The sequence below is a fragment of the Neofelis nebulosa genome, chromosome 7, assembly GCF_028018385.1.
Source record: "Neofelis nebulosa isolate mNeoNeb1 chromosome 7, mNeoNeb1.pri, whole genome shotgun sequence".
Taxonomy (NCBI): Eukaryota; Metazoa; Chordata; class Mammalia; order Carnivora; family Felidae; genus Neofelis; species Neofelis nebulosa.
Genome location: NC_080788.1, coordinates 19,376,590 through 19,396,305, shown reverse-complemented (window position 1 = coordinate 19,396,305; position 19,716 = coordinate 19,376,590). Strand labels below are relative to the sequence as shown.

Sequence of the window (19,716 nt, the reverse complement as noted above, 5' to 3'; positions counted from 1 at the left end):
CCTACACATAACTCTTACGGGAACCTTTCTAGTGTGCTCAAAGCCCTGTAATGGCTCCCTAACACCTGCTCCTAAACTTCCCCAAATGTACCCTTAAAAAGAAGGTTTTGATAAAATATGGGAAATGCTGGATTAGAAATCTAAGACCTTTGTTTTTTGTGAGATTTCTCAGAACTTTAATATGAATAGCATGGAGACATTTCACTGGGAAGAAAACAGATATAAGGTGTAGTTTTCTGAATTTCTTTTCTTTTTTTTTTTTTTTACAGTCTAGAGGTTTGTTTGTTTGGTTTTGTTTTTTTTTTTTACTTATCATGCCATGAATGAATAAAGAATGGGTTCCAGAAGCCCAGGCTCCTTTCCATTGGTTTTCACAAAGTGAGCTTCTCTGGATGGAGCAGGCTGGTGCTTCAACTGAACCCAAGTATCTTTCTCTTTGGCTTCCTTCACTTTCTGATCATTTTCCTTCACATGCTTCAGGAAGCTACCTCAGCTCTGTGAGTGCTTAATATGATCAATCCCTACATTAATTCTCTCGGCAAGAATCTTGCCTGTAACTTGTTTGTTTACAATGATGCCAACAGCATGCTGGGTGACATTGCAGACTGTGCCAGTCCTCCCATGGTAACATTTGTGGGGTATTTCGTTTTTGAACAGTGCCCATTCCCTTGATGTCTCCAATATCACCTTTCTTAGAGATTTGCATGTATGTGGCCAAAGGAACAACTCCATGTTTTCTAAAAGGCCTACAGAACATATAGCAAGTGCCTCTCCACTTTCCTTTTGTGTTGGTCATTTTGGCAAATTACTGGAAGATGGCAGAACTTGCTGAAGTTTCTCAGGGTGGAAGAAGCAAGACCAAGACACCTGTTTTGGCTCTGGCTTCCCCTCCTCACAAATACCTTCCTGCTGTTTACTCTGCACAAAGGTCCTTTCTCTCCTTGACAACCTCCAAGGTCAACATAATCACCACCCCCCACATACTCCTACCTTACTCACTTTCTAATATTATAATTATCTTAATTTCTGATTTACCCACTGTTCTAGGATCTCCCTATGTGTAGGGAGTATTGGGGATCCCCTCAACCAACACAGTGCCCGAGAAATGGTGGTGCCCAGTGTTTGTGGAAAACTGTCCAGTGCTTACTGATCTAGGCAGGAAAAGTTGAAGCAGACCAAATAGTGCCTTGTGCTATTTGCCCACACTCTGAATGTACTTCCCTCTCCCCTCTCTTGCTCCTCAGACCACCACAGCCTGGAATCAGCCTCAGCACCCCCACCTACAGAACTCCTACTCATTTGTCAATGACCCAAATCACTAAACTCGCCCTGGTGTGTTGCAGTTTTCAATGGACTCAACTTCTGGGCAGAAGTCTACACAGCTGCCCCTCTGTCTTTCCCTAAGCCTCTCACCCACAACCCCACCTGGTTCTCTTCCCACTGGCCACTCTGTCCTATGCCTTCACCCTTCCAGTCAGTTCTGCCACTCATCCCCTTTCAGGTTTGGCCTGGTTCTCCTCTCCTGCCCTGGGCTCTTCCTCAGTGAGTTCTCTTTGCAGCTCCTCCTGTGGCTTTGGCCCCACTGCATCCTCTGATAATTCCCTCATGGTCTGCCTCCCTCAGTCCTCTTCTCCAAGATCCCGGTCTGATTCCACCAACTGCCCACTTGACAAATACACTCTGATATCTCACTGGGGCCTCAAATTCTGGAGAGCCAAAATATAAACTTTTGATCTGCAGGCTCAAGTATTTTCCCACAGTCCTAGATGGCACCACCATTCACGGCCATCCACCCACTCCCTCACCTCCCCAGCTTTGCCAACAGTTAGCCCCCGTAAATATGTCTCTTTTTAAAATCGTTAACATTTAAAAAAAATTATACTGTGATAATATTTCACATGAGATTTACCCCCTTAACAATTTTTCAAGTGCACACTGCGGTATTGTTAACTACAGTCACAGTGTTGTACAGAAGACCTCCAGAACTTCTTTCTTGCATAATTAAGACTTTATGCCCTTTGATTCCCAATTCTCCATTTCCCCCTCCCTCCAGCCTCTGGCAACCACCCTTTTACTCTCTGCTTCTATGAGTCTCACAATTTCAATGACCTTGTCTGAGTGGATTCATACAGTATTTGCCCTTCTGTGACTGGCTTATGTTACTTTGCATAATGTCCTCAAGGTTCATCCATGTTGTCACATATTGCAGGATTTCCTCCTTTTTTAAGGCTGAATAATATTCCATTGTATGCATAGACCATAACTTCTTTATCCATTCATCCACTGATGGACATTGAGTTTGTTTCCAGTACTGTGAATAATGTTGTAATAAACTCCAGGGTTCTACTATCTCTTCAAGATCCTGATATTAGTCCTTTTGGGTATAAAACCAGAAGTGGGATTGTTGGATCATATGGTGTTTCTATTTTTAGCTTTGCAGGAAGTTGCCATACTGTTTTCTACAGTAGCTGCATCATTTTGCATTCCCACCAACAGTGCACAATATTTCCAATTTCTTCACATCCTGGCCATTACTTGTTTTCTCTTTCTTTCCTTCTTCCTTCATTCCTCCCTCCTTCTCTTTCTTCCTCCCTCCCTCCTCCCTTCCTCCTTCCTCCTTTTCTTTCTTTCTTTCTTTCTTTCTTTCTTTCTTTCTTTCTTTCTTCTTTTCTTGATAATAGTCATCCTGACAGGTGTGAGGCGCTATCTCATGGTGTTTTGGCTTTGCATCTTTCTGGTGATTAGTGACACTAACCATCTTTTTTAGTTACCCCCTTTTCTCTTGGTCCCCAATGCTGCCACCTGGACTCCACCCTCTCATGCTCGGATTCTTACTAGAGCCAGAGCCTCCAAACAGGCCTCCTCTTACCTATCCATACTTCTACCCATGCTCTGCACAAGCAGAAAGGTCTTTCTAAATATAAACCAGTCGTGATGAGTATAAACCCTCTGATAAATTTCCTCCATTACTCTTGAGATAAAGCAAACATCCCTAGTGTAGACCCTCCACCTCATCAATGTGTTTCCAGCTGCATCTTTGGCTTCCCACAGGTTAGGCTTGCCAGCTTTTGTGGGTCGCTCTTCCCACCCTCACCCTTCTTGCATCACTTACCCACATTGTTCCATCTAACTCTGTAAGTCCTTTGGAGTTCAGTTCAAATATCACCTCATGACAGACCCCTTCCTCTGAGCTTTCCATATACACCTTCTTAAGACATCAGTACTTCTTCATAAACTTGCTACAATTATAATTAATGTGAAACTATATTTAGACTCTGTTTCTGCCACCAGAATGGAAACTGTGAGATGCCCGGGAACACGTGCTTCTTGTTTTCACTGTGTCCCCAGCGCCTGGCGAGAGTCTGGCACACAGGTGGGTTCAGCCCATACTTCTTGACTTCTTGACAGAGGAAGATAGTGGCATAGGTGGACACTGGGCTCACCGCATCCTGCTGACCACTTAGATTCCACCCACATCTGCCTAAATAACCCAGAAAACTGCCAGAAGACTAGCAGAACAGATTCTCCAGAGCCAAGCGTAGACGAGAGGCCCACGGAAGAGGATAGGAAGGGCGGAGAGGTGGTGCACGCTACACGGACTGGCGGGAGGGAGCCGGGGTGGTAGAGGGGCAGCTCCCCCGGCAAGGCGGAGCCCCTGAGTCTGGCTTGCAAAAATGGAGGGGCCGGACGGAGTGTGTTCTGATAGCCAGCGGGACTTAACATCTGGAATGTTATAAGTCAACAGCTCTGCTCCGAGGGCGGGAAGGCTAGAGGACAACGGGAGGGAGAGTTGTTGAGCCCCGGAGGACAGAGCTCAGCTTGGCGGGGAACAAAGGCGCTCGCCAGTGCCATCTCCCTTGCCCATCCCCCAGGCAAAATCCCAAAGGGAACCGGTTCCATTCAGGGAACTTGCTTGCACCAGGCAAACACCCAATGCTGTGCTTCTGTGGATCCATCCCTCCAATGGGTCTGCCTCCCTCCTGGTGCTGCAGGGCCCCTCCCAAAGCGGACCACCGAATGCAAAGTGAGCTGAGTCTGCCCTTCCCGCCCCTGTGCACCTTGCGGATCCACCTAGACTAATACACCAGATCCCAGATTACCACAAGCCTGGCAGTGTGCAAGTAACCCAGACAGGGGCCACACCACTCCACAGTGAGCCCTGCCCCTGGCAGAGGGGAAGATAAGGTACACACCAGTCTGACTCTGGCCCCAGTGGTGGGCTGGGGGTAGACATCAGGTCTGACTGCAGCCCCACCCACCAACGCAAGTTACTCCAGACAGCACAGGGGAAGAGCCCTGCAGTTCCGCGCCACTCCAGGGACTATCCAAAATGACGAAACGGAAGAATTCTCCTCAAAAGAAACTCTACAAAGTAGCGACAGCTAATGAACTGGTCAAAAACGATTTAAGCAATGTAACAGAAAATGAATTTAAAATAGTAGTCATAAAATTAATCTCTGGGCTTGAAAAAAGTATAGAGGACAGCAGAGAATCTATTACTACAGAGATCAAGGGACTAAGAAATAGTCATGAGGAATTCAAAAATGCTATAAATGAGCTGCAAAATAAAACAGAGGTGACCATAGCTCGGATTGAAGAGGCAGAGGAAAGAATAGGTGAATTAGAAGATAAAATTATGGAAAAAGAGAAAGCTGAGAAGAAGAGAGATAAAAAAATCCAGGAGTATGAGGGGAGAATTAGAGAACTAAGTGACACAATTAAACACAATAATATATGCATAATTGGGATTCCAGAGGAGGAAGAGAGAGGGAAAAGTACTGAAGGTATACTTGAAGAAATCATAGCTGAGAACTTCCCTGATCTGGGGAAGGAAAAAGGCATTGAAATCCAAGAGGCACAGAGAACTCCTTTCAGACGTAACTTGAATCGATCTTCTGCATGACATATCATAGTGAAACTGGCAAAATACAAGGATAAAGAGAAAATTCTGAAAGCAGCTAGGGATAAACATGCTCTAACATACAAAGGGAGGCTGAAAAGAATAGTGATGGATCTATCTACTGAAACTTGGCAGGCCAGAAAGGAATGGCAGGAAATCTTCAATGTGATGAACAGAAAAAAATATGCAGCCAAGAATCCTCTATCCAAGTCTCTCATTTAGAATAGAAGGAGAGATAAAGGTCTTCCCAAACAAACAAAAACTGAAGGAATTCATCACCACTAAACCAGCCCTACAAGCGATCCTGAGGGGGATCCTGTGAGACAAAGTACCAGAGACATCACTACAAGCATGAAACCTACAGACAACACAATGACTCTAAACCCATATCTTTCTATAATAACACTGAATGTAAATGGACTAAATGCTCCAACCAAAAGACATAGGGTATCAGAATGGATAAAAAAACAAGATCCATCTATTTGCTGTCTACAAGAGACTCATTTTAGACCTGAGAACACCTTCAGATTGAGAGTGAGGGGATGGAGAACTGTCTATCACGCTACTGGAAGTCAAAAGAAAGCTGGAGTAGCCATACTTATATCAGACAAACTAGACTTTAAATTGAAGGCTGTAATAAGAGATGAAGAAGGGCATTATATAATAATTACAGGGTCTATCCATCAGGAAGAGTTAACAATTATAAATGTCTATGCGCCGAATACGGGAGCCCCCAAATATATAAAACAATCACAAACATAAGCAACCTTATTGATAAGAATGTGGTAATTGCAGGGGACTTTAATACTCCACTTACAACAATGGATAGATCATCTAGACACAGGATCAATAAAGAAACAAGGGCTCTGAATGATACATTGGATCAGATGGACTTGACAGATATATTTAGAACTCTGCATCCCAAAGCAACAGAATATACTTTCTTCTCAAGTGCACGTGGAACATTCTCCAAGACAGATCACATACTGGGTCACAAAACAGCCTTCATAAATATACAAGAATTGAGATCATACCATGCATACTTTCAGACCACAATGCTATGAAGCTTGAAATCAACCACAGGAAAAAGTCTGGAAAGCCTCCAAAAGCATGGAGGTTAAAGAACACCCTACTAAAGAATGAGTGGGTCAATCAGGCAATTAGAGAAGAAATTTAAAAATATATGGAAACAAATGAAAATGAAAATACAACAATCCAAAAGCTTTGGGATGCAGCAAAGGCAGTCCTGAGAGGAAAATACATGGCAGTCCAGGCTTATCTCAAGAAACAAGAAAAATGCCAAATACAAAATCTAACAGCACACCTAAAGGAAATAGAAGCAGAACAACAAAGACACCCCAAACCCAGCAGAAGAAAAGAAATAATAAAGAGCAGAGCAGAAAAAACAATATAGAATCTTAAAAAAAACTGTAGAACAGATCAATGAAACCAAGAGCCAGTTTTTTGAAAAAATAACAAAATTGATAAACCTCTAGCCAGGCTTCTCATACTTCTTGCCTTCAATGCTTGATGAGCATTGCTTATTCAGAGGCAGCTTCTCTAACTGTTAAAAACAAAGGTTTTGGAGTCAAACAGGACTCCACCTCTCACTAGCTTTGGGACTTGTGACTCAGTTTCCTCATTGGTAAAGGAAGGATAACTGTGTGTGGGGGCTGGCCCGGAGAACGAGCTCAGTGAAGGTCAGCAGCTTTTCCTACCATGTGAGGCAGCAGCCTCACCCCTCTCAGCAGAGGAACAAAGATCCCTATTCTTGCTTTCTGAAGGTTCCGTGTTCTTAGACATTTCACTCACTCATGTTGCACAGAATGGAGACTGTATTAAGTAGTTTCCAGGGCGCCTGCGTGGCTCAATTGGTTAAACATCCAACTTTGGCTCAGGTCATGATCTCACCACTCATGAGTTCGAGCCCTGTGTCAGGCTCTGTGCTGACAGCTCAGAGCCTGAAGCCTGCTTCCACTTCTGTGTCTCCCCCTCTCTGTCTGCCCCTCCTCTGCCAGCACTCTCTTTCTCTGTCTCTCAAAAATAAATAATAAACATTTTTTAAAAAGTAGTTTCCTAGGGCAGCAGTAACAAAGTACCACAGACTTTAGGAGGTGGGGCTTGAGCTATAAAAATGTCTTGTCTCAGGGCTCTGGAGGCTGAAAGTCTGAAATCAAGGTGCTGGCAAGGCTGCTTCCTTCTGAGGACCACGAGGGAGCATCTGCTCTCAGCGTCTATCCTGGCTGCTGGTGGTCTCAGGCATTCTTTGGTTTATAGAAGCATTACCACCATCTCTGCCCTCATCTTCAGGACTCCGTGTGTGTGTGTGTGTGTGTGTCCAAATTTCCCCCTCTAAAAAGATACCATTCATATAGGATTAAGGTCCCACTCCACTTCAGTGTGATCTTAAGCACTTACAACTGCAACAATCCTATCTCCAAATGAAGTCACATTCTAAGGTACTGGGGGTCAGAACATCAACTTCCGTTTTGGAGGAACACAATTCAACTCATAAAGGAGTCTGTCCATAGGATCTGAAAATGAGTCCTGGACAGGCTGACGGGGATTGGGAAGGGGTCCCTCTGTGTTCAGTGGTAGGTGGACAGGCGAAGTTTCCATGTGATGAAGCCCTCAGACTCAACCTGGTCCAGAGAATTTCACTTATCTCCAGAGCAGACAGGGATCCCCACTACATCTCTGTTGAGGGGGTTGAGAACAGGCCTCTCCAGGGCTCTCCTGAGACCCCTTGTCCATTGTTCCACAAGCCAGCTCCACTGAAGGTACCCTGCTCGCCAGAGGGCTCCTGGTTGAGCTGGACCGCCACTCACCCAAGGGGAAGGTCATGGCAGCTCCCACAGCTCACCTTATCTGCTGCAGAGAAAGGCACCCAGCCTGCCTTGCCTTTCACCCCATTACTAAGAACTGAGATGAGCCAGAGCCTTTCCAGAACTTGCAAGACAAATGGGAGTGAGCAACTATTTCTGTGACTTGGTTCAGTTCCCGTGGCTATGTGGTCCAGGGTTCAGGGTCTGGGGTCTTCACTCCTCCTGACTCCGAGGAGTGCCCAAGAGTACACCTACAACAACCACACCGGCTTGTCTAGACTCCACAGACTGCATGATCCCCAGCAGCTGGCAGGCAAAGTAGGCCCTTCACAGAGGCATTTTGTCTACAGTGAAGGTGGCAGAGATTTCTGCTGAGGCCAGCCCTTGAGGTTAGCTTGTCACAGTTGTGATTTCTTCCCCATTTGCCTCCCACACACATTCAGGCTCCTCAGATTTAAACTAGTGCCTACAGATGATTAGTGACATTCCAGGCACGTAGTAGGTGCTTGATAAACATGCTCCAGACTGGCATTTCCATTTTCAAAGTGGAATTATCTTCTACTGACCTCTCTTTCTCAAAATACCTCTGGGTGTCCCCTGCCAGGGTTCCAGATTGTCCAGTCACCTCAGCTGGGATCCCTGACCCCTCTCCCAGCCTGTCTGCTAGAGGCTTCTGGCATCTGTCTCCCCATTTCCTCAAGCCCTCTTCACCTCTCCATCCACACAACCTCCAGTCAGGCCTGCACTTGTCTTACCTCCATCTTGAGGGCTGTCTTCATGCCCATGTCTACCCCAGTGGTATCTCTCCATCCTATCCATCTGTTGTCTGCCTCCAGATCCCCAGGGAAGCCTGGGACCCTGTGTCTGATCATTCACTGTTTGGATGGACACTGTCTGGCCTCCGCCTATCTGGTCATCTTCCCCTGCCAGCTTTCCCCATGCCCCTCTCCCTCTGCCTCAGCCACACTGACCTACTGCCTAGTCCCAGATCACACTGTGCTGTTCCTACCATGCCCTTCCTCATGCCGTTCCATTGCTAGGGAGCCCTCTTTCCCCAGTTCTCCAGCTGGCAACATGCCTATTCACACTGAAACCCAATGCCAATATCATGTCATGGGAGTTGACCATGATCACCCAATCTTTCCTTCCAGAATAGTTTGGACACACCTCCACTGTTGCATTTGTCACTCCACATTGTGATTTTCTGCCCATTAGTCACTCTCTCCCATACGCATCCCAAAGGTGCCCAAACTCCAGTGTGCACAAAATTACGGCAACATCATAAAAAGGTGGCTTGCTTGGTTCCATGCCCAAGATTCTGATTTGGGGGCCCAAGAATGTACATTTTAACAAACACACCAGGTGGTCTTGTTGCAGGTGGTCTTTGGGCCTTTCTTTGAGAACCACTGGTCCTGTGGGTTCCAGGCTGGGGGATCTTGTCTTATTCAGGGCTATGTGTCCCCAGCTCCAGCTCAGCCCCCGTCACATGGAATTATAGGAGAGCTGGAGTGGAGGCTTTATTGTGGCTATCCCCTTCCACTATGGCAAGTCCCTCAGAACCCCTGAGGCTGGCCCCTAGCTCCATCTGAAGAAGGCAGATCCCACCCCCAGCCTGGCTCATAGGGCTGTGGAGAAAATTGCAGAATGTAAAAACCCCAGACACAGCTTCTGAACCTGACAGCCTATTGGTGGATACTACCAAACCTATAGCAATCCATGCTTCTTATGATTTTCCAGAAGTGCAGAGTCCTCTCTCTCCAACACATTCATGAGCCATCTATTCACAAATAGTCCTCAGAGGAAAAAACCCTTCCCTTCTTCGGAATTGATAGAGTTTAAAACCTGTCTTGAGTTTCCTTAGGTCTCTTGCCAAGTTTTAGGAGGGTGGGTGTTAATGCATAGAGATGAAGGCACCAACATTTCCTGAGAATACAAAAGGTAGGAGGTGTTACTAGCACACTGCATGCCTCTCTGATGGGGATGGCCCCAGTGATAGGGAACAGCAATGGCCCTGGGCCTCTGACATGCTGGCCAGCAGAAATGCAGGTAGCCAAGGGCCAGGGCCTGCCTAGAATTTAGCACCCTTGTTTGTGTTTAACTCAACTCCAGTTGGATTTGGCCCTGCACCCACCTGTGAGCTCTGTCTCACCCCACACTGTCATTCATTTATTCATTGATGTGCAAATATTTATTGAGTGCCTGCTACCTGCAGTTACGGTGCTAACCTTGTGGATACAGGGACGACAAAAGACGTCTCCACACTACAAGGTTTACACTGTTTGGGGGGACAGATAAGCAAGCAGGAGCAAAGCAAGACAGTAATTATTGGTATTAAAGCAAATGGAAAGTTCTGGAAGGACTTGAGGGAAAGACTACTAAGGTAGAGTCTTGCCTTTGCCTGTGAATTGGCATAGAAGAGGCCAATGCCATAAGAAGCCCTTATTTCAGAATCTAGGCCCCTCTGGGTGCCACATGTTGTCCCACCTCTATGGCTGCAGCCCAAGGTCACTGCAACCTCATCCATCAGTCCCTAGGTCCAGGCACCTGCGGGTAGAGGGACTGGCCAGAAAGACCGGGCAGAAAGGGTAGAAGGAGCACAGAGGAGCCAGTGAGCCAAGAATCTATGATGCGGACCCTGCCAGCCCTGACACAGAGACTCAGGGCAGCTACCCTGGTCTGTAATTGATCTCCTGGACAAGTTCTGTAATTGATCTCCACTAGTTGAGGGGACCCTTTCTTAGATTCCCATGAGCCCTTTGTAGTCTTATTTTAAGAAAATATTTCACTTGAGCTGTATTTGTTCATTCGTTTATTCAAAAAAGTATTTATCAGGGGCACCTGGGTGGCTCAGTCAGTTGAGCATCTGACTCTTGCTTTCAGCTCAGGTCATGGTTTTTGACCTGAAGGTTATGGGATTGAGCCTGACATTGGGCTCCAAGATGAACATGGAGACTGCTTATGATTCCCTCTCTCTCCCTCTCTCTCTCCCTCTGCCCCCTCTCTCCCACTCGTGCTGTGTCTCTAAAATTAAAAAAAAAAGGTATTTATCAGGCATCAACTAGGTACCAGGCATAATTCTATGTGCTTGGCCTATATCAGAGAACAACATTAACAAAGACCCTGTTTTCATGGAGTGTGCATTCTAGAAGGAGGAAACAGACAATAAGCAATAAGCATAACACGCAGGTCAATTATATAGTATGTAGAGTTACAGGTGCTAGAAGGCTGAGAGTAGAATAGAGGGAGGGGATTGGGGGCCTAGAGAGTGGGGAAGTAAGTTGTAATATTAAATAGGATGGTCAGGTGAATCCTTGTTGGGTTAAGGAGATGAAGGTGATACTACCTGAGGGAAGGCTGCTTCTGGCAGAAGGAACAGCAAGTGCAAAACCCCACATGGGACCACTTCTGGGATGTGTGACCAACAGCAAAGAGACCAGAGAGCTGGAGCCACGTGAGCAAAGGGCAGAGCTATGGAGAAGGGGGCAAGAGAAGTAAGGGGCTGGGGGACCCGGGCAGCCCCTGGGGGGCATGAACAGAAGAATGTCACCAGCTGACTTAGGCTTTAAAACATTCATCCTGGCCACTTTTTGAGACCAGATGGGAGAAAAAGAAGAGAATGGCTGGGCCATATGAATTACGGTTGCCGTATTCAGGTGTGAAGTACTGATGCTCAAATCAGCAGCAGTTCTGGATCTATACCACATGAGGACCAACAGGGCTTCCTGACATTGGATGTGGGAAGTGAGAGAAAAGTCTGACTTTGAATGTGTTTCTGTTGCTTGTAGACACAAGAGTGAAGCCCTGAAACTGGTATCCTCTGCTCTCACAGGGACTTCCACGTGGCTGCCTGAGCCTGACCTGCCCTGGTCCCAAGGCACTGAAGACACTGCCTTAGAAACCACCCATTGCCCCATGAGGAATTAGAGATGATGACTAAGCCAAGGGATTGAGTGACCTAGGCATATTTACACACAGAAGCTAAAGTCAGAAAGAACAAAGGGTGTGAATGAGAAATCCAGGAAATAGACCATGGGCCCCAGAGCTTGTTTGGGCTCAGCACACTTTCCCACACACTGTCAGCAGCTGCAAGGCCAGTCCTTTGTGGCTGAAACTCCTCAGTGAGGGCACGAGACCACACACATGAGTTTATTTACCGTGACTTTGCTGGTGTCATGGGAACAGTTGATACTCACCTACCTACCATCCTTGAGCTTCCCAACATTTCCCAGCCTCCCTTGCTATTAGGTATGACTAACTCTGGCCAATGGATTGTGAGCACAAGTGATGTGCTTTCCTTCCAGGATAAGAAATAAGAGACAGTGTGTGTTCTCCATCCCTCTCTTCCCCTACTTCAGTGACCTGAGACAAATGGACAGTTTGGATTGCTGAGTCACCGGGTGGCAAGAACCAGCTCTCAGTGGACCTTATATGAGCAAGAAACAAACTTTTGTTTGTTACAGAGTTCATTTATTGCTACAGCATGACATAGCCTTCTCTGATGAATATTGGCTAAAGACTTTAAGACCAATTCAAACAATAGCAAGAATAAGTAATATTCACATATTATTTTACAGCTTGAAAGAGCCTTTTCTTACTCTCATTTGATCTTGATCTATTCCACAAACTAGGTAGTTCTGTTTGAACATTTTCAAAAAGACACCTTCTAACCAGCTAAGAAAAATAATCACAGAGAAATCAGTAGCTTTTCTTTCTGGAAGACTGCTTTACCACACTGTCAAAAATTACCTATGTATAGTGATAGATGTTAGCTAGACTTATTGTGGTGATCATTTCACAATATATACAAATATTGAATCATATGTTGATGGATGTTAACTCATTGTGGTGATCATTTTGCAATCTATACAAATATAGAATCATGTTGTACCCTTGAAACTAATATAATATTATATGTCAATTATACCTTAATAAAAAAAAAAGCAAGAAAAAAGAAGAAACATGTAGCATTTAGGGTGAGTATGAGACCAAAATCCTAAACAAACGCATCCTAACAAAGATTCCTTTTACAAAATTTTATTTTATTATAAATTCCAGTATAGTTAACATACAGTATAATATTAGTTTCAGATATATCATATAGCAATTCATCACTTCCATACTTCACCCAATGCTCATCACAGCAAGTGCACTCCTTAATCCCCATCACCTATTTAAACCAACCCCCACTCCCTTCTAGTTTGTTCTGTATAGTTAAGAGTTTATTTCTTGGGTTCTTTCTCTCCCTCTCTTTTCTTTATCGTTTTCTGTTTGCTTCTTAAATTCCACATATGAGTGAAATCATATGGTATTTGTCTTTCTCTTACTGACTTATTTCACTTAGCATTTATACTCTCTAGATTCATCCATGTCTTTGCAAATGGCAAGATTTCATTCTTTTTTATGGCTGAATATATATATTCCACATCATATCTCCTTAATCTTCTTCATTCATCCATTCATCTATCAGTGGACACTTGGGTTGCTTCCATAATTTGGCTATTATAAATAATGCTGCTATAAACATAGGGGTGCATATATCCCTTTGAATTAGTGTTTTTGTATTTTGGGGGTAAATACCCAATAGCTGGATTACTGGAGTGTAAGGTAGCTCAGTTTTTAACTTTTTGAGAAACTTCCATACTGCTTTCCACAGTGGCTGCACCAGTTTGGATTCCCACCAACAGTGCAAGAGGGTTCCTTTTTCTCCACACCCTCACCAAAACTAAAGAAGCAATTAGTGTGTTTTTGATTTTAGCCATTCTGTTAGGTGTGAGGTGACATCTCATTGCAGTTTTGATTTGCATTCCCCTGATGATGAGTGATGTTGAGCATCTTTTCATGTGGCTGTTGGCCATCTAGATGTCTTTGGAGAAATGTCTATTCATGTTTTCTGCCCATTTTTAAATTGGATTACTTGGTTTTGGGTGTTGATTTGTCTAAGTTCTTTATATATTTTGGATTCTAACCCTTTATTGGATATGTCATTTGCAAATATCTTCTCCCATTTAGATTGCCTTTGAGTTTTGTTGATTGTTTCCTTCACTGTGCAGATTTTAATTTTAATATACAAAGATTCTTTTTTACAGACTCTCAGAGAAGCAATACTTTTAGTTACTAAAAAAATATTAACATACACATAAGAATGAACTTACCATAAAAAAGCAGGATTTGTTGAGAAAGCTAGTATATGAACTCTAGTATATGTGCTGCTGAAGTGAGCACAAAAGCTTTGAACTCTAATAAGGAAAATAAAATAAAATTTTAACAAATGTAGAAAGATACTGAGCTCTTGATTGGAAAGGTTGAATATTGTAAAGATGAAATTTCTTCCCAAATTAATTTACAAGTGTAATGTATTTTCAATCTGTGCTCAAGATGACCTTTTGAGTGACCTAAGAGCATTAATATAAAATTCTTCTTGAGGAATGAAAAGCTAATATTAATGAAGAAAATTTTAAAACAAAAAAGCATAATGCATTTCCAGATATTAAAACAAAGCCTATTTTATTTGGACATGTTATTCAGTATTTGTAATCAAGAGGGGACATATGGGGAACTTTCTAAGAGTGGTAGAAATGTTCTATTTCTCAATCTGATGACAGGAATTTTCACCTTGTAAAGATTTAATAGATTATTATTCACTAATGTTTTTGGTACTTTTCTGTATTGATACATATTTCCTGTTTTAATAAGAGATTTAAAAAGATTAATAAAGATAATTTTCCATGGCAATTTTTTAAACAGCCTATCTTAAAGCTACGATCATTAAGAAAGTGTGGGACCAGTGGAGAAGAACACATACCTATGAAATGGGATAAAAAAGTTAAGAAGAAACCTAAGTGCTTCAGTAATACAAGATAAAATTCAAAGGGATTAATGACAAGGGTTTAATGATTTTCAAACTCAGTCTCTGGAGTACTCCACATTTTCCCAGAGTTACAGTGTTTCTTTATGGCAAAGATTCTCATTGAGAGGGCTTGAGATGGAAGGAAAACCATGTTAAAATATCTGTGTGTGTGAATTTAAAAACTGCCCCAATGCATATACGTGTAGTAATGATGAAAAGCAAGAAAGTGATAAATAGCTCAAGATATTTCTTACTTCCTCAAGAGAAGAAAGAGAATGAGATCAGAAAGATCTTCAAAAGGCATTTGAAGACTTGGTGATATTTAATTTTTTAAGCTGAGTGGTGGATAGAGGAGGGTTCATTGTATTATTTTTTATCCCCTATGTAGACATTATACATATTCTTTGTATGTGTGAAATATTTCCTAATACTGAAGTATATTTGATGTGCCTCCTCAGAAGGTGTATCCACCCCATCTCCAGTTATGAATCACTGGATTAATAAATGATGATAAAACAATAGAAGAACTTGGGGTGCCTGGGTGGCTCAGTTGGTTAAGTGTCCCACTTTGGCTCAGGTCATAATCTCAGGGCTCATGAGTTTGAGCCCCGTGTCTGGCTCTGTACCGACAGCTCAGAGCCTGCAGCCCACTTCAGATTCTGTGTCTCCCTCTCTCTCTCCCCCTCCCCTGCTCATGCTCTGTCTCTCTCTCTCTCTGTCTCTCTCTCTCTCCTTCAAAAATAAATGAACATTAAAAAAAAAAATTTAAATAGAAGACCTTGAAGAATTATCAGTAGTATCCATGACACAGAGTTTACAAAAAAAATAAATAAATAAAAGATGATGAAGATGGGGTATAAGTACTTCCACGAAAGCAAATGAAGAAATACTTTTTAGTCACTCCTTTATTCCCCCAGCACCTCACTGCCACACACAAAGGCATATACTTCCCAATTAGTATTTATAATTGTAATGGGGGGAAATGCTATTCAAAACAACACCAAATGAAATATTTTAAATCTACTATAGGAAAAAGAGTATAAATTCTACATGAAAAAATGTAAACCAATTTACTGAACAACGTTTAAGAAGTCTGAAAAACTCCATGAGCTTCACTGGAAATGTTCAGTTTTATAAAGAGGTAGAGTCTGTCCCAAATGATGCACAAATTGAATAAAATATGAACAAAAATCCTAAAGGATTTCTATGGAATGTACAAAATGGATTCTGTTTAAAATATAGAATAGCCAAAAGTGTTGGAAAAATAAAAATGACAAGATCTTGATGTGCTAGATATCAAAATATTCTATAAAGTTACAGTAATTAAAATATTGTGATATTGATAGCCAGAGTAGACAAATAGATGGATGGAAAAGGACAAGTCTTGGAACAGATTCATGATTATTTCGGAATTTATCACATAATAGAGGACCACCACCAGCAGAGACAGACTAGAATGTTCAATAAATGAAGGCACTACTATTAAAAAATAATATACTTATATTCCTAAAACATCACTATATACAAAAATAAAATCCAGCTGCATTAAAGAATCAAGTGCAGAAAAGTAAAATTATAAAAGTATTAGAAAAAATATATAGGGGTATATCTTCATATTTGATATGTAATGTCATAAGCAGAATACCAAATCCACTGGCCATAATAAAAACACTGACAGATTTAAATATCTATAATTTTTAAAACTTCTATATATTAATGACATCATTTGCAAGGTTTAATGATGAGGTAAACTTAGAAAATATTTGTAATATGTATAAAAGACATTCAAGTTTTAAATTGTAACAAATTTCTAAAAATTGATCAAAGAAAAAAGAATAGCCTAATAGAATAAATGGGCAAATGGTATTTATAAAAGGAATTCACAGAAGAAATATAAATGGCTGGTAAACCATGAAGTATTGGGCATGGAAATGCAAATTCAAACAACGAGATGACATTTTAAAATCTATCAGATTGTCAAAAATGTAAAAACATTGATAATATCCCATCTGGGTTAGAGTATGGGAGAAAGGGACCCATCACACACTATTGATAGAAGTATGGAACAGGGACCATGTTTATACAGGGCACTGAGTGGTGTCCATCAATGGGTCACCCTCTGACTCAACAATTTCACAGTTAAAAACATAGCTGACACAAATCCTTACACCATGCATAACACCAACATGTTCAGGATCATTTACTGCAGCAGTGCTGGCAATAACTAAATTTGGGGAAATTTCAATGTCTGTTGGGTTGACACTGTAAAAAATTAATAATGGTGTATTTCTACTATGAAATGGCATGCAGCCCTTTACAAGAATGAGGCAGTTCTACATGTACAGAAGGAGGAAGAGACCAAAGACCTATTTTTTCTTTCTTTTTATTTTTAATGTTTATTTATTTATTTAAATATGAAATTTATTGTCAAATTTGTTTCCATACAACACCCAGTGCTCATCCCAACAGGTGCCCTCCTCAATACCCATCACCCCCTACCCCTCCCTCCTCCCCCATAAACCCTCAGTTTGTTCTCAGCTTTTAGGAGTCTCTTATGTTTTGGCTCCCTCCCTCTCTAACCATTTTTTTCCTTCCCCTCCCCCATGGTCTTCTGTTAAGTTTCTCAGGATCCACATAGGAGTGAAAACATATGGAATCTGTCCTTCTCTGTATGACTTATCTCACTTAGCATAACACTCTCCAGTTCCATCCATGTTGCTACAAAAGGCCAGATTTCATTCTTTCTCGTTGGCATGTAGTATTCCATTGTGTATATAAACCACAATTTCTTCATCCATTCGTCAGTTGATGGACATTTAGGCTCTTTCCATAATTTGGCTATTGTTGAAAGTGCTGCTATAAACATTGGGGTACAAGTGCCCCTATGCATCAGCACTCCTGGATCCCTTGGGGGAAATTCCTAGCAGTGCTACTACTGCTGCTGCCAAAGACCTATTCTTAAATACAAACAATACAGCCTCAAAACAATACATTTATTATGACCCATTTATCTACGTTCAAAATATATATACCTATTGCAAAACAAAGAACTAGAATGATCCTCACCAATCTATTACTCTGGTGAGAGAAATGAGATTGGGGGTGAGATGGGAAGATAGGCTTTGCAATGAAAAACTTTTAATAATCCATAGTTCTGTTGGATTTGACATTTTTATTTATTTATTTATTTTTATGTTTAATGTTTGTTTACTTTTTGAGAGAGACAGAGAGACAGAGACAGAGACACAGAATCTGCAGGCTGCATGCTCTGAGCTGTCAGCACAGAGCCCATCATGGGGCTTGAACTCGCGAACCATGCATGAGATCATGACCTGAGACGAAGTTGGATGCTCAACTGACTGAACTACGCAGGCACCCCAGGGACTTGACATTTTTAAAAGATTATAATTAAAAAATTGAAGGGGCACCTGGGTGGCTCAGTTGGTTAAGCGTCCAACTCTCGGTTTCAGCTCAGGCCATGATCTCATGATTTTGTGAGTTCGAGCCCCGCATTGGGATATGTGCTGACAGTGTGGAGCCTGCTTGGGGTTCTGTCTCTCCCCCTCTCTCTGCCCCTCCCTTGCGTATGCTGTCTCAGTCTCTCTCAAAATAAATAAATAAACTTAAAAAATTCAGAAAAAATTGAAGAACAAGGGATGCCTGGGTGGCTCAGTTGAACATCCCACTCCTGATTTTGGCTCAGGTCATGATCCCAGGTTTGTGAGATAGAGCCCTGAGTTGGACTCCATGCTCATCATGGAGCCTGTTTAGGGATCTCTCCCTCTCTCTCTGCCCCTCCCCAACTCACGTGCTTGCACAAACACACTAAAATAAAATAAATTAAAATTTTTTTGAAGAACAGCAAATCCAGAATTATGCCATTTTAGGTTTTAAAAGGCAAACACTTAAATTTTTACAGGATTCTTCATTTTGCATGATAGTGCGGGGCCATAAAAATGTGTGATCTGAAACCATGCAAAGCAATCTTAAGAATAAATGGAGAAGACACATTAAACTTTCCTGGATCTTGAAGAGGGACTTAGCCATTTTCCTCAATATACTTCTGGGTTATTGAATACTTGACAATGATCCTTGGAATGTTAAAAAGAAGAAAAACACATGCAGAAAAAGAAAAAGTCATCTGAAAAAAATACCATTGTTTTTCTAAAAAGATATGGAAAGTGTATATAAATAGAAATATTCCATTAGATTGTTTTTAAATTGTCTTTATTAGGTTTTTTTAAATTATGAAGTAATACATATCTTTAATAAGTGAAACAAGCCAAAGACAATAAGGAAAATGTTAATATTTCTGGATTTTATTTTGTTTCATTTGTTTCTGATTTATGTCATTTCTATGCCAACTGTTAAAGCATTTTGAAGTAAATTGTAATAATCTGGTGAAGCAAAACACTCTCCCCACACCATTTCTTTTTAAATAAAATATTCTGGGGTATTCTCAGACTTTATTTTGTCATATTACCTGTAAAACATATTTGTTCCATTCTAAGATATACCACCGAAATTCTATTTACAACTGCATTTTGTTTTTGTTATTGTACAGCTTTGTGTTTATATCTCAAAACATGGTGTGTCTCTCCAATGTTGTTTTAATTCCTTTAACAAAGTTAGAAAATTTTTTTCAATAGGTATCATATCCCTTTTGCTAGACTTACTACTGTAAATATTGTTGAATTATTGTCACTGACATGAATAGGATCTTTCCATTTTAATTTCTAACTAAATTTGTTAGTACAGAGAAATGCTATTTATTTCTATAGATTTACTTTGTATCCAGCAAGCTTATTAGATATTCTTATCAATACCAGTTTTTTAATTAGTTTCTTAGGTTTTCAAGATATCCAATCCATTACAAGTGCATATAAAGATAATTTTACCTTTATTTCTGATGTTTATATTTTAAATCAATTTTTCTTTATCTTAGTAATAAAAGCACATAGTTTAAAAAATCAAATAATATACTAGAAGATTTATAATTAAAAATAGCAGTTCCTTGCCACACTCACTTTTGATTCTGAATCTTCAGATGCAACTGCTTTTATTTATTTTAGCTATTGTTTCTGACATTTTTATAGTATTTATAATTCCAAATGTCATGCTTATATTTGTATCTTTATTCTTAT

The 19,716-nt window shown here is 41.4% G+C and overlaps 1 pseudogene; it reads right to left on the bottom strand.

Annotated features, from left to right (window-relative positions):
• Positions 1-312: 312 nt before the first annotated feature.
• Positions 313-799, bottom strand: LOC131518128 (large ribosomal subunit protein eL21-like; annotated as a pseudogene).
• Positions 800-19,716: the final 18,917 nt, after the last annotated feature.